This window comes from Lagopus leucura, unplaced genomic scaffold (genome assembly GCF_019238085.1).
Source record: "Lagopus leucura isolate 7727_CA_CO unplaced genomic scaffold, USGS_WTPT01 Super-Scaffold_100004, whole genome shotgun sequence".
In the NCBI taxonomy this organism is placed as follows: Eukaryota; Metazoa; Chordata; class Aves; order Galliformes; family Phasianidae; genus Lagopus; species Lagopus leucura.
In genome coordinates this window covers 40854735-40869319 of record NW_024962264.1, presented here as the reverse complement: position 1 = coordinate 40869319, position 14585 = coordinate 40854735, and the positions used below count along the sequence as shown (strand labels likewise).

At 38.0% G+C, this 14585-nt stretch overlaps 1 protein-coding gene across 32 annotated transcripts in view; it reads left to right on the top strand.

The window, feature by feature from the left end:
• Positions 1 to 4982: 4982 nt before the first annotated feature.
• The window catches only part of SORBS2 (sorbin and SH3 domain containing 2), a 142740-nt gene continuing 133137 nt past the window's right edge, over positions 4983 to 14585 (top strand). For 5 of the 32 annotated variants that reach the window (XM_042871286.1, XM_042871285.1, XM_042871293.1 and 2 more), the window contains exons 1-2: positions 4984 to 5216; positions 7558 to 7644. The gene's annotated coding sequence lies outside the window, so the exon portion shown is untranslated. Of the gene's footprint in view, positions 5217 to 5765; positions 6021 to 7557; positions 7645 to 8034; positions 8228 to 10114; positions 10258 to 10539; positions 10680 to 14585 lie in introns of those variants that run through there. The other 27 variants (XM_042871280.1, XM_042871284.1, XM_042871269.1 and 24 more) reach the window with 18 other exon arrangements.

Sequence of the window (14585 nt, the reverse complement as noted above, 5' to 3'; positions counted from 1 at the left end):
ACTCCTCAGCATCAAGAAACTCCTGATTCTCCACTGTAATATCTCAGTATTGTTTGAGTGCTGAGTGCATGCGTAGGTAAGTGTTCATAGCATTAAAACCAACTGCTGCAGAACTGCCTGGCAGATCTGCACATGAACTGTTTATGCCTCAGAAAAAAAATTGATTCTATGCATAATCTCTCTGCAGTACCCTGTTAACTCACTAGAAAACTACAAAAAAACATATTTTTGCTAAGATTATATTGTACATGTCCAAAATTAAATAAGGGAAATCCTGCTTAACTTCTTAGTCTGTTTAGGGATTTTCTAGGAAGAAGCTAATTAAGAGGAGGTTATGGACAAGTAAATTTTTCTGTCATAATTCTGAGGTTAAAACTGGACTTCCTGGAATTAAGTAGCCTCATTCATTTTGTGAGAAGACAGTAAGTGTATTTCAAGGCTGGAAATTCCATTTCACTTAATGTACAGAAAACATCGCAAGGGAAATAAGAGTTTTTCCTGAAGAACTAGGTATCCTGGTAACATATCAGTTATCAAACTCACTTTGTTTTTCAGCAACAGTAATAATTATAGTGCAGCAAGATTGTTTTCATCTTTCAAAGGGGTATTTCTCAAGACTTTGGCAAGAAATTGCCTTTTCTTTTTTTTTTTTTTTTTTTACACAGCCCATCTGCCCTTTACATTCTGTATGCAGTTTAATAAAAAAATAAAATTGAAGAAACTCCTCAAATGTAGCGATCATACTACCAAACCACATAGCAAATGCCAAACAGTAATCTTCATTGAAATTTTTTCAGCATTGAATGTATCTTGCATAAATTTATCTAGTGTCTTACAATTTGCCTACTTTAAAAAGGTATTGTATTGTTAAATATAGTCAAGTTTGAGTCCTAGCCAAGGTTTATTTGTGCTTTAGTCACTGGCAGTTTCGTGACTGTGCTCCAGAGACGTGACAGATACTTAGCTTCCTCATGCAGTTGGTAAAAGCTAACCCTGACCTTTAACAAATAATTAGAGTCATTTAGGTGCCCCACCTACATCCTTTTCTTCTTTGGGGGGAGCAAGTAAAAAGTCATGCTTTTCTTTATTTTATTCTTGTGGCTGATTAAAACTAGTAATACAGTGCAGGAATTTTATTCATTTATACAGTGTTGGACTACTATAGATTTTTCCTAAAGGTATTGTACCTCTTGCATGAATGCTATAGTACTAACTTCTAAGAGGATAAGGTACTTGAAAAACATGTAATTGAGGAAAGAACCAGTTGATATGTTTCGGGTGTAAATGTTGACTTTCCTTGTTGATTACCAGCACAACATTTAAAAATACTATTACACCAAAGCAGGTATTTGAAAACATTTGAAAATATTGAATGTGCTTCACTCCTTAGATACTAATAGGACAGTTAGGAAGAGTCCAAGAGTATTTTTAATAACTTTCTGAAAAGTACCTTCAGACTGATCTTCTATGAGGTTTCCTTCTCATGATATGCGTGGAAATCCTCACAATGCAGTTCTTGAATAAGTGAGCTGAGATAGGTAGAAATCTGACGCTTGTCGTTCTGTATTCCTTTGACCATGTCCCTTCTCTTATGAGAGAATCAGACCGACATATGGCCTTATTAAATGGCTAAATAACTTGAAGTGTAACTTTGCTTTCGAAGGTATTTTTACGTTGTTAATTTCTGAAGTTGGATAGTGCATCAGATGTAGTGGTGCAGTGTAGAAAATACATAGTTCATAACATATTTGTACCTTTGTTGTAGAAGGCATTTATTGAGTTTGGAAAATAGATTACATGCTTATGATGTTTCATTTCTCAAAAATGATAATAAATAGGTGAATTATCCACATGGGGGTTTTCAGCTGAAGGTATTCAATTAATTATTATATGCCAGTCAACAGTTCAGCAGCAACAACAATCTGCTGTTGAAAAAACTGATAAAGGTCTTGATCCAGCAAAATTGAATGTACATTTTCTCTGTAGCATTTGCCTAGTGCTAAGCATTATTAATAGTACAAGTGGATTTTTTTGGTAATGTGTTATTTTGTTTGTTGTGTTTTGTTGCTTTATCTAGAAAAGGCTGGCTTATACTGAATCTTTCAGCTACATAAACAAGGAAGTGATAAAAAGATAGATATTACAAATTACTTGGATCATTGTGATCTTAGTTCCATGCATACTGCTTCTTGCCTTCTCTATCCTGTCTTTTCCTGAGGTCACATATGCCATGTAGTCTATCCAAGGAGAGAGATTATGTTGAACGCCACCTTTGGTAGTGAGTGTGCTAAGCAGAACTGCATCAACTGGTAGTGCGCTGTTCATCTTAGATTTAGCCTGCAGAAGAGCTGTAAAACAGGATGTTGTGTACCAGGGTGTTTTCTTGTGATTCTTTCACTATTTCCATCCTATTTTTAGTGGATCACTCAGTGGATTTTTACCTTCTTAACAAATGGTAACTCTAATGAACTGTGCCAGTTCATTGGTCCAATTCTCAAATAATCATTTGATAGACAGTATCTGCTTTTAATATTTAATGTATGTGGTGCTGTCCTTTAAAATCCTTGCCTAGCTTTGAAGTGTTTTCGTTGCTATGGAAACAACATCTGTGATAGGAGCTTCTAAATCATGAATACACTTGAGATGTCTTTTCTTTCCTCTTGTGTATGAATACAGTAGTTCTTACCCTCCCACACTACACTTCATTTGCAGCTTCCTTCAGAAAGCAGTGCTAAGCAAACTCATCACTGCTGCCTCCTTAAAAACTCAATGCTAGGATAATTCAATATTCAAACACTTCTACATTGTAGTTTCTGATGCTGTCTTTCAGGTTTCTGCTTATCTAAGTTGAATCCTCTGTGGAAAAATCAAAGTTTTGTGGGTTTCTGTCACAGAACAACGAATCATGATCTTTAATTAAAAACCAAAACTTAAGAAGTTATTTTTTTTGCAGAATTGCTGCTGTCTGTACTAGAGAGATTAGAACTGGTACAGCACCCCAGGTGTGGCCTCCCCATCTCTGAATGTAGATGAAGGATAACTTGCCTCGACCTCTTGGAAATATTCATCTTAACACAGCCCAGGATGCTGTTAGCCCTATTTGATGTAGGGCCACACTGCAGGCTAATACAGGTGAAGATTAATGTTGCTGTGGAATTGTTTCTCTTGTAATGTTTCAAGCTTCCCTCTTAGTACCAAGTCTAGTTCCAAGATTCTATAACAAATGATTTCCTTAAATGTGAGGTGCTTGGTAAACTGACAGCAGATTTTAAATAATCCTTTGTCGTTATTTGATACCTACTGCTTTGTATGCAGCACTCTTCAAGACCAAAAATTGAAACGAAGTTGAAAATTATTGAAGAAAAAGTAGAAAATGAATGTTAAGTATATTTTGAGAAGCTTAATCATAGCTACAGCTAGTAGGAAACTGGAATCTGGAAGTCGCAATAAGTAGATTCACTTCTAGGACAAAAGCCATGTTATGCAAGTGATGTGCAGAAGTTCCTGATGTGTTATTCTAAGGAAAATAATTAAGCTAGCAAAAAAGTACAGACTGTTAATTTCTTAGCAGAGGTAGATGGTGCTATTATTTGTTTAATCAGTTCTGGAATGTTTTGGCACTGCTTCACTTTGTAGAACAAAAGAAGAAATGACCTCTTCACAAAAAGAATGCTGTGGATAAGCTGATAGGTACCTTATCAAGTTTGCTATTGTAGCTATGCCAGACAGACATGTTAATGTGACATAGACATTCTCTGCTATGGTATTTATACTTTGTCAGAGGTGTTTTGGAATTCATTTGTGACCTCATCCGGCATACTGAGAGGCTGCAAAGTTCTCAGAATTGATAAAACAAGCCCACTTTAAAATGAGCTTGTTTTAAACTTCCTGGCTTTCAAAGAACTTCAGAAAATAGTCTATTTTCTAGCTTTGTACCTATTTGCTACTGATGCTTTTCTATGCTTCCGTCATCTGAAGTGCCATAGCTGATGGCATTTCTTTAAGATTCTTTTAAGCTTAGGATTCAAATAGCTATTTTTCTAGGAGCACTGTGTGGGAGATTAAAGTCCTGTACGTAAGGTGTATGAATCCTAATCTGTAAGTAAGGACAAACTTTAAAATGTACTTCAGTTAGCACTAAGGAGTGTGAGAGGTGGGGAGAACTAGCCCAACAAGTTTTCTATCACTTAATAAACCAATCTAATCAGACAAGAACTTTTTTTTTTTTTGTTCTTTAGTTAAGAGCCTTGGAAAGTGTTCTTTATTTTTAGTCAGCTGGTTATCATCTGGTCCTGAACATCATGAAATGTAGAAAGTATGGGGCCCAGGACTGAGGAAGCAGAAGCAAGAAAGATCAGTTGGGACTGACTTTCCTAATTTTTTCCCTTATTTTCCTATGTCAAATTTTTTAAAATTAGGTTGGGTAGAGGTATATATTAAGAAATAGATCAGTATTCTGGACAGTAGTGCATGGAATAGAAAAATATGAAAACATCTATGTTGAGGCTACAAGGGAAAAATGAGTAGAAAGTGACAATTTGATCTCACATATGTCTATATGATAAAGTAATATATAATATAATGTCTATATAGAAAAGTTAGACATGATTCTGCTGCCTCTGTACATTCTAAGTTGTGCAGTAAAGAGATAAATATTTGAATTGATTCTTATTTTTGGGGATGGCTTTTGTTTTATATAAGCCAGAAGTGAGACTAGTGAGGATCTCCACACATGCTGGAAATCTTTTGCAAAGTATTTTTGCCAGTAAGTGTGGGCAACACCTGAAAATCCATTATCCCACTATGCTTTTTCACCAGTAAACTTTCATTCCTATGCATTTTTTTTCTCACAGTTGATGCTCATTACTTGATTAAAGGTTACTGTGTCCTTTCTCAAATAGAAAAGGAATGCATGCTCTAATTAGTAGAGTATGAAAGAGTATTCTATAAATGTAGTGATAATAAGGTGCAAAAAAAATGATAGCGAAGGGACAGAGGAAAGACAGTAATGAACTGCCAAATGTGGGTTTGTGTGCCTGAACCATTCTAGCAGAAGCTAGAGAACCGTTCTCCCAAGAAGTAGCTGCAAATCTTCAGCAACAGCTTAAAGAAAAGTAAGAACTGCTAGGGAGAGGGGGAAGCTGTTGTTTGGAAGGTCTGTATGTAAGAGCTCAGAATAAGGCTTTTAGGTCATAGATGATATAAAAATGGAAATGGTAAGTGTTTTGGATTCATTTATTATAAATGGGGAGGAAAGAGAAAAGTCTTGGAGACTGAGTGAAAAATATCAAGTAACTTATAGCAGTATATGAGAAATGCTCATGTACAATTTCTGTTATAATCACTTAAAATTTCAGCACTTTAGTGTGAGATTGGCCCAGTTTTGGTTTTGATAGCATTACTGTTCAGAATTAGAGAGGAGGTCACTTAGTCTTGTAGGTATCTGTAGTTTGGCATGGAGAGCAAAATTCACTTTGTGTAGTGCTGGAAACTAGATGGTGTGAAATGTTATTTGGAATTTGACTTTATCTGAATTCCTGTTTAAGTCTACAAATTAACATAAGTATTTAATAATACTTAATAATTTAATAATAACTGTACACGGCACAGTCAGGACTGGAAGACTTTTAACTATAAATTGGTTGGACTATTCACTATAAACTGTCTAAAACTATAAACTATTAACTGTCTTGGCAATGTACTCAGTATATTCTAAAAGTACAGTGTATTTCAGTGGCTGCTTCTCATTTTTTGTTTCACTTTAGATTACAGTTGATGTATCTGCAGTATTTCAAGAAATGGGAGGATAAACTTTACAACGTTTGTTCACATGGAAGTTGTTCAAACTTTTTTTCTGTTAAAACTAGAGATGAACTACTAATTTTTGGGAGAGCATGGTTCTTCATGAACTCGGATTCACGCTTGTTTTCTCTGAAATGTTGTCCTAAAGAACTGGAAACAGAATATTCCTTCATATTGTGGTTCTTGTGAACTGATATCTACACAAATTAGTGTAAAATGTGAGATGTTTTGTTGGAATAACTATGTTGAAGTCATTTAAAGTGATGAGAAATTAGGTATTGTTATGAGTGATATGTTAATCACAGTAGTTGATAACCAAACAAATACGAAAGGAATGAACCTCTTTTTCAGTTGATTTCATCTTTAGTTTTAGCTGTATTTTAAGTAACTGAAAGCTATATCTGCAAAGACTTTAAAAAAAAAAAGTGTTTATTATAATTTAGTCAGATTCTATATTTGAGAATAGGTAGTCATAGCTTAAGTGCTACCTTTGAGTGAAATTATATCAAAAAGTAAAATATTGATAATGGGAGAGAAAATAGTGTGGAAATTGCTTGAGGATTTCAATAAAATCTAGCACTGCAGTAAGATGTAACAATACTGCAGGGATCTAATCTTATTAGGCTAAAGCACTTTCATCTTTAATTGCAAAAGGGCTTCAGGGTTTCCTTTAATACTTTTAAATATTTGATTCTTAGGAAAATCAGAGTTACTTTTCTGATCTCTTCTATCCTATTATATGCCTATACTACTTCCTGTAAGTAACATGTCTCAAAGGACAACTATGTAATAAGGATATACTTGTGGTAAAACTTTCCCAAAACTCTCTAGAAAGCATTTCTGAAATACATTTTAATACTTCTATTTGAATGTCTCACATTTTCAACTCATATCGACTCATTACTGTGTACGACTTACCTAGAATTCTACAATATCTTTGCCAAATATCCCATTGAACAAACAGTACAAAAGTTGATCATTATTTGCGAGAACTTGAAATTACAAAGCCAACAGCTGGGGCTGAACTCTGTGTTCAGCTAGATAGAGGATGTAAAAGCTTCACCTTTGGTACAATTACTGCCTGACATGTCTGAACTCCTGTATGCTCTTCAGAAGACTGTGCCTCAAGTGGTTATTGATACTGATGACCAAGGAACTGGACATCATGTTTTTTCCAGGCCTGTGGTCACCTGCATCCTTGGACAAATTATGTTTATTAGTTTATGTCTCAGCTTGCTTATATTTTGTGTTTAAGTAAAATTGACCAATTAAAATAACAAAATAAAACAATCAATTGAGGAGTTCATTTTTTTATTAATAAATCATAACTTTTTCTATCATGGTGAGAGCAGTCCAATTTTGCCTTTATGAAAGAACTTTCAATTTAAATATAATATTGACTTCTTACACAACTGGAAAGAGTTTCTGAAAGATCTGTAATTTCAAATGATATTCAGGACTGAATAGCAGATATATTTCACTAATAGGAAAATATCTAGGAACAATTACAGCAAAGCAGAAAATAAAATGCTAGCTTTAATATAACCTGTTTTTTGCTAGTTCTTCTGTTCTTTTGCTATTTCCTGTCAGTGGATGTCAATGCCCCTTATTTGTTATAGATCATGCTTTTAAAACTATTTTGGAATGTAGCAAAATTGCTGAAGTTAAACTTATTTTTCATAACAGAATTTTAATGAAATGTAAGCAAGCAGAATTGGTGGAAGGTCATAAGATTGTGTTGTTGTTTCATTGAAGGTATAATTTTCTATTCTGTGAAGCTTACTGGAGACATCCAGAAACTACCTTATGAAGAAAAATGGCAGGAAGGGCTAAACCACAGTGGTGAGTGATATACTGATACAGTATCTATAGATAACGCTAAGAATAATGCTTATTATTTTTGTCTCAAAATGAAGGCTGTTGACCATGGGCTAGTGGAGGACTAGTGAGCTTTTTCAGATATTTTTTTGAAGAAGGCATCCATCCTCTAGGTACTACAAGAAAGATCAGAAAACTCCAATTAAATTCCCAATTTGAGTGAGACTGTGCTAAGATACTAGCTGATGTTCTATTTCCAGTCATGTTTAGACCACAGCAAGCAAATGGTTACCTTTTAAGTGTTTAAATACTTATTGCAGGGGGCAATACCACTATATAATTGAACTAGAATTTTTATGTGATGGCAATAGACAGGCAGCCACAATTTCAATCAACTTCTTGTACTTTTCCCAGATGCATCACTGCACCTGAGCAGTGGGACTTGTCCAGTTTATCCAGATTGACAGCAGTACTGTGTGTCTCATTCCACCCTTAGTGCCATGATATAAGTGGATTTTATCAGGAGGAAAAAAAATGGACTGGATGTGCAGAAGATGCAACAAAACTTTCTCAGGCATCTGTGGAGCCTCTCAGTAGTCCCAAGCAGGTTAGGTTCTCTTAGATTTGCTGGCCTGGAGCCATAATCTGCTCTTCAATTAAGTCTCTTCTAACTTCTCCCTAATGGTCTATGTTAGCAAAGAGAAGGAAAGGTACTGAAGGGTCCTGCATGTGTACCACAGACAAAAGCTCCATTGCTTTTAACTGGAAATATGTCTGTATTAAAAACATCGAGCTTGAGCCCTGAAGATTGAATTACTGCATTGTTGTCTTCAATAGTTCTTTTAAAGTAACTTCAAGAGCCCTTTTTTCTATAATACAGAACTTACACTATATGTTCATGCTGTATAAATAGACATGGACAAGCATCATGAAACTTTTCAAGCTCTAGCTTATTGTTTTAAAACTCGCTACCTCTATTTTTTCATCAATTGAGATTTCAGCCTGCCTATAGAGAGTGCTATAATGATCATCACAGCACGTTAGCACTTTAGAGTCTAGAGCACTTTAGAGTTTACTTATTTCCACTTACTCAAGAATGTTTTTGTAGAGTCAGTGATTGTGTCAGTGCACTGAGAAGCAAGAGACTGGATCTACTGTCTTCATGTTGCTTATTAACAAAAAAGTTGACTGAACATGGTGAAATGCTATTCTTGCAGAGTGGTTCTGTTATAACACTTAGTTTGTGTGTAAATAATTACTTCAGTAGTTTAATGTTTCCCAGCCAAAAGCTTCAGAATCAGGTTGCCAAATCAGCAGACTTCTGATCAGAAGGTATTGTTGGACTGTAACCATGGAACAAAGTATGCATCCCACAGACAATTTTCCTCTTCTTCTTCTCATTTATTAATACTAATAAGTAATAATGACTTCAAGAGGAACTAAAATGACAGTACCAGGGTAAAGATACCGTGGAAAGAAATGTGTAGATCTAAGATCTCTGCTTGTGATTATACTGAAACATGAGTGCGTGGTATCAGAAATAGGGATTGGGTGGATGGAGAAGCAGCACAGCTCAGTCTGCACATTGTGTTTGGGGCTGGTAGCTCTACAGTATGCGAGACTGAACAAGGAATGGCCACAGTTTGCACAAACTACGCAAGTTCCTATTAATGGGTAGGAAGGGACTGGAATCACAGAATGGCCAGGGTTGGAAGGGACCTCAAGGATCATGAATCTCCAACCCCCCTGCCACATGCAGGGCCACCAACCTCCACGTTTAATGCTAAACCAGGCTGCCCAGGGCCCCATCCAACCTGACCTTGAACACCTCCAAGGACAGGGCATCCACAACCTCTTCAGGCAGCCTGAAGCACCAGAACCATTCTCAGTCAATACTCAGTTTTTGTGTTTCAAATACTGCATGCTTAAATACTTACAATGTTTTAAAATGTTTTTCATAATACTGAGTTGAAGAAGTGTGTGTACTTTACCAGCTCTTATTTGTGTGGGGTGGCACAACCCCATAGGTTAAACTTTTACCAGCAGTTGCCTCCTCTCCTCTTTCCTCCCTGCACTGAGATGTGTTACTCTAAGTAGGGTAAAACTGTTTCATGAAGTGATTACGGTGTGCAGTCTTCTGAAATTTGCCTAATAAGCAGCAACCTTTAATCCATTAAGGCTAACAAAGGGTAACTGTGATAGCTTCTGTGGTAAACGAGTGGGGCTTCATCACCTTTGTGTTGCTGCTTTGTGTAATGCTTCTTTTCCCTTTCCTAAATCGGGATTTACCGCAGATGCTTCGCCCTATTAAACAGCTCCCGTGCCCAAATTCAGCGCATCCAGCGAGCGCTGGCCGGCACACGCTCACACAACGCAGCAGGCACCGCCCTGGCCCGGATCCCTCGCGGCCCCTCACAGAGCTGGGCCGGGGGCGGGCCGGGCGGTGCGTGCTGGGCGGGCCGGCGGCGGGCTGTTGCCATGGCTCCCGCAAGCCGGGGCAGCACCGCGGGCCGGCGGCGGCGGTGCTGAACGGACCAGCCATTTTGCTGGTGGAAAACAATGTGACACGGCGTGCCGGGTTCTGCTGAGCAATAAACACGCGTCTCCTCTGAGGACTCAGAAGAAACGGGCGCGCGAGTGAGTAATGACAGCGGGTTAGCGCGTCGGAGCTGCCATTTTGACAAGCCGGTGACTGCCGCTGCCGTCGGCTGATCGGAGGCGGAATGCGGAGCGATAACGCCGCATATCTGCTGTCAGGCAGCCGAGCGGGTTTTCGTCTCGTAAAGGCGAGGCAGCCCCACGGCGTTATCTCGGTGCCCGCCGAGAGGGCTGAGCCGGGGCTGGCGGCCCCGCAGTTAGCAGCGGGCAGGTGCCGGCCCGACCCCGCCCGGCCTGCCGACCCCGCGGGCTGCGCGCCGAGGGTGTGCCGCCGCGCTCCGCACAAAGGGAGGCTGCCGAGCATCCCGGCTCCGGGGAGACGTACGGCTCTGCGGGGACTGGTTCTGCCTTGTGAAACTGTGTTCCGAGCAAAACCGTTCGCGAGAAATAAGCTTCGCCAGGTACCTTTGTTTAAGGGATGGTTTGGTCACAGACTTGTGTGGAGTGATGGCTGAGTGCATCGGTCTGACTGCATCTTGTTTTAGTGTTGTGTTCTAACACAGCTGTAGAGTCAAAAGATTGCATGCAGTAGCAGATGTAATCATATGCTTGCATTTCCTACTATAAAGGGTTTTCATTTTCCATTGTGCTTTGTGCTGTCAGGATAGCATGGGATATGATACATTATCAAACTTGCAAACGTATTTGAAAACCTCAAGTCACTGAATTCTTTGTGATTGGAATTAATGCGTTGTGCTCAGCCTCAGCGTAACTAGCTTTAAATTGTCTGACTGCTGCTGTGCAATATGTAGGTCATAATAAGGAGCAGCTTTTTCACTAGGCTTCCATGGACTGCATGCCCCAGTGCTGTGGTTGATTGCTTTCTGGTACTGGCACTGGTAAGAGCAGCAGTGACACAGCCAGCTCACACCTCCCGTTCAGATATGGCACATACCGTGCTGCATGGAGCACAACACGCCCATTGTGTCCCTCCGCTCAGTGCTTGGTACAAGGAAGGAAACCAGCACTCCACATGGAGCACAAGCACAATTAACAGCACAGGGCGGTTAAACTTTTATTGAACGATCCCAGTGGCAGGCTTTCTGCTTAACAAAAAATAAATAAAACCATGAATGCAAATGTGAGGCAGTCATTGAAACACAGTAAGTCATCTGATTGGGGCTGTGTGTTCGTACTGTAGGTTTTCAGTGCAAAAGGAATTGCTCTGAATAGATATCACGTCTGTTTTACAGAGGTCAATAAAACTACAGTTCCTCAATACAAACTTTTATAGTAAAAGTATCATTTCATGAACTACTAAATGTATTCTTGCTAATGTAATTCTTAATTACCTAATACTGAAATGCATTTGATTATTCTGGCAACTGAATGATATGATTTGCTTTGTAACTAGAGAAAAGAAATAATTGGTATTAACTCTTAATTACATGGCTTTCAGTTTCATTGAGATGAACCATTTATTTGAACAGTTGAGAAGGCATGAGATCAGGAATTTGAGGTCTGGGATCTTTATAGTTAAATTAGTAACCAGTTTCTGTAATTAGGAGTCAAATTCCAATGTGTTATTTCTGTGCATATGTACTGCAAAGGTATTTGGATAAGCGTGGTCAGCAACTATTCCGCAAATGGAACATTGCATTTAGAAATAGCAGTTTATAAACAGATTGCAACCATGTATTTTCCCTCTTAGAAAAGCTCCATCTTTCTCAAACTGTTTCAGGATTTCACTAACAGATGAATGTACACCCCAACTTCTTATGTGTAGAGGTCATATAGTAAATTGTTTAGAGATCCACTTTTTTCTGTGTTCTGATAAGTGGAATGAATATTTACAGCGTGATCCTACATGAATATTCATGATTGAGTCTTTAATTATGTTGAAAATGATAAGCTGATCTAGCATTTCCTTTAGGAGGTGTTTGTCAGCCTCTAACAAAGAGATAGAGAGCTTCTATTATTACAGTAAGAAGTATAGGCATAGTAGTATGCAAAAAGTCAAGGACCTTACAGCTCAAGCTGGATATATCTTACTGTGAAAAATTTGTGGTCTAAGAAAGCATATGAGGACTAGCTGTGACAAATCAGTGTACGGCCAGTTAGGTGCTGGTAGATGCATCTTATTAGTCTCTATTATTATTGAGAACAATATTCTGCATTCTTTCTATTCTGTCGTTCTCCCTTTGTCTTCTTTCTCATATCAGTTCCCAGCTTCCCTCTGTTGCCTTACTGTCTCTTTGGCAACATCTGATCCCCTCTGAGGTATTTGTAAATCAAATCAGTGACTGTCAGTAATGGCCATGAAGGTGCTGCAATGGAATATGGTTAGAAGGAAGAATGTTAATGAGTTAGAGGGGAAAAAGCAGTGAGTAAAGTAAAGTGTGTACCCAATATGGACTAATGGTACGTGATATAAGGTATGAAGGTCTTGTCACAAATGTTGAAATCAAATGGGTGTAGAAGAGGATAAACGTTTTTCAGCTCACGATCAACTACATTTTTAAAGGCTAGTAAGAAGATCTTGAGAATGAGACGAGACAAATTGGATATTTCAGCAGTGGAAAGGTTGACATCAAGTTTCAGTTAAAGCATAGGTTTTTTTTCATTTCAGGAGAACCATGGTTTCAGTCCAAGAAATTATTGTACTTGATTTGAAAATCTGTAGGTTATGCAAAGTCAGACTGTTTTGGTCTGCAGTGAGGTAAATAACACCAGCTGTCATGCTTTAACATGAGTCACTTCAAACATTTTTGAGAGAGCTGACTCTTGAAGGTGACTCTGGGCCTATGTGTTGTGATCATAAACAGGTTACCAGCAAAGCAAAAGCAGGGAGATCAATCCTGAAACATAATATTACAGCAGCAGGTGCAAATAACAATAAAAATGAAGAGATGGATTAAAGAAGCCAAGTGCTGTAACAGTTTGGTATGTTTGTTTAAAATCACTAGATTTGAACAAACATTGATAAGCATCGACCAACCACGTGTTCTGTGGAGCACAATAACCTTCTAAGAGTGCTAATGTGGGAATGTAATCTGCCCTCCACCTATGGGCTAGTCCCTGAAATGCCATAGACTTACATATATGATCAACGTGAGGAACAGTACGGATGTCACATGCCTAGAGACCGCTCTCAGATATCAAATTAGAGTGCAGTGTATAAGGTTGCACTGTGGAACAGCCGAATGCTGCTTCCGTATTGGAAGGATCAGGTATTGTGTATGATATGCCAATGATAGGGTTCTTCTGGAGCAAGTAAATTACATCAGATGTGACCTTGTAACAAAAGTTTTGCTCCAGTGAGGCTGTTTGAGTAATGCGGACAATTCTTGGAGGTTTGTAAATTTGAATTTTACAAATATGTAGTTTGATGTATCACACTGATACTGATCCTTTTCTGTATCACTATTTACAGTATTGCATTGTTGTTACTCACTGACAGAATGTATTTTCTTTATATTCTGTTGGATGTAGTGTAGAGCATTCTGTTAAGGAAATGTTAGGTACCCATGGTACCTAAGTACTATAGGTACTCAGACTTTGTTCATTTTTCTTCAGATAGTGTGGCTTCTTTACACACAAGCATATTACCAAAAGTATACTCCCATAAAAAAAAAAAAAAAAAAAAAAAAAAAAGCTCAGTGAGATGCTGATATTTCTATTACTGTGAAATGCCTTAACTATCTTGAGCCCAGCCTAAAACAAAAAGGTAACAAGACTTTCATAGGCAGTGATGTAATGGCAAACCTCATGGATATGAAGGATTATGGTGTGATAGTGGACAGAAGTATAAACTTAAAGGGCAGCATGCGTCTGAGCAAAGGCATGCTGAATGACAGCATTTTAGATCTATTCCTGCTTTGTTTTTCTGATGCATTAAATGTATTTTTCAGTTCAAATCTATTGTTCTGTAACAGCATAGCTAATGCTGCTGTAAAGCAGGAAATTCCAAAGACTGAGCCTTTTCTCCTAGCTTCTGTCCCTAAATAGACTTACTTTATGTCCTCTGCTGAACAATGATAGTGTTCTGATTCATCCATCCTTAAAAATCTCGGCAGCCACCATTAAGGGGTTGAAGAGGACAGATGTGCTTCTGTGTTCTTAAGTAACCTAAATAACATAATATGTTATTTTAACAGTTGATGCTGAGGATCCCAAGCCTCAACAAATAGTGGTGAAGGTGGGGGAGAGAGAAGAAGCTAGCAAGAAAAGCAATGCTTTTTCCTCCCAGTCCTTACAGCAATCAAGTTATACAATAAGTTTTTTTATTTACCTTTTCAACAGATAAGTTGAATAATGTTGAAATGTGGAATAACAAAAGCTTTACTTATTTGTAGAGTATTTGTCTA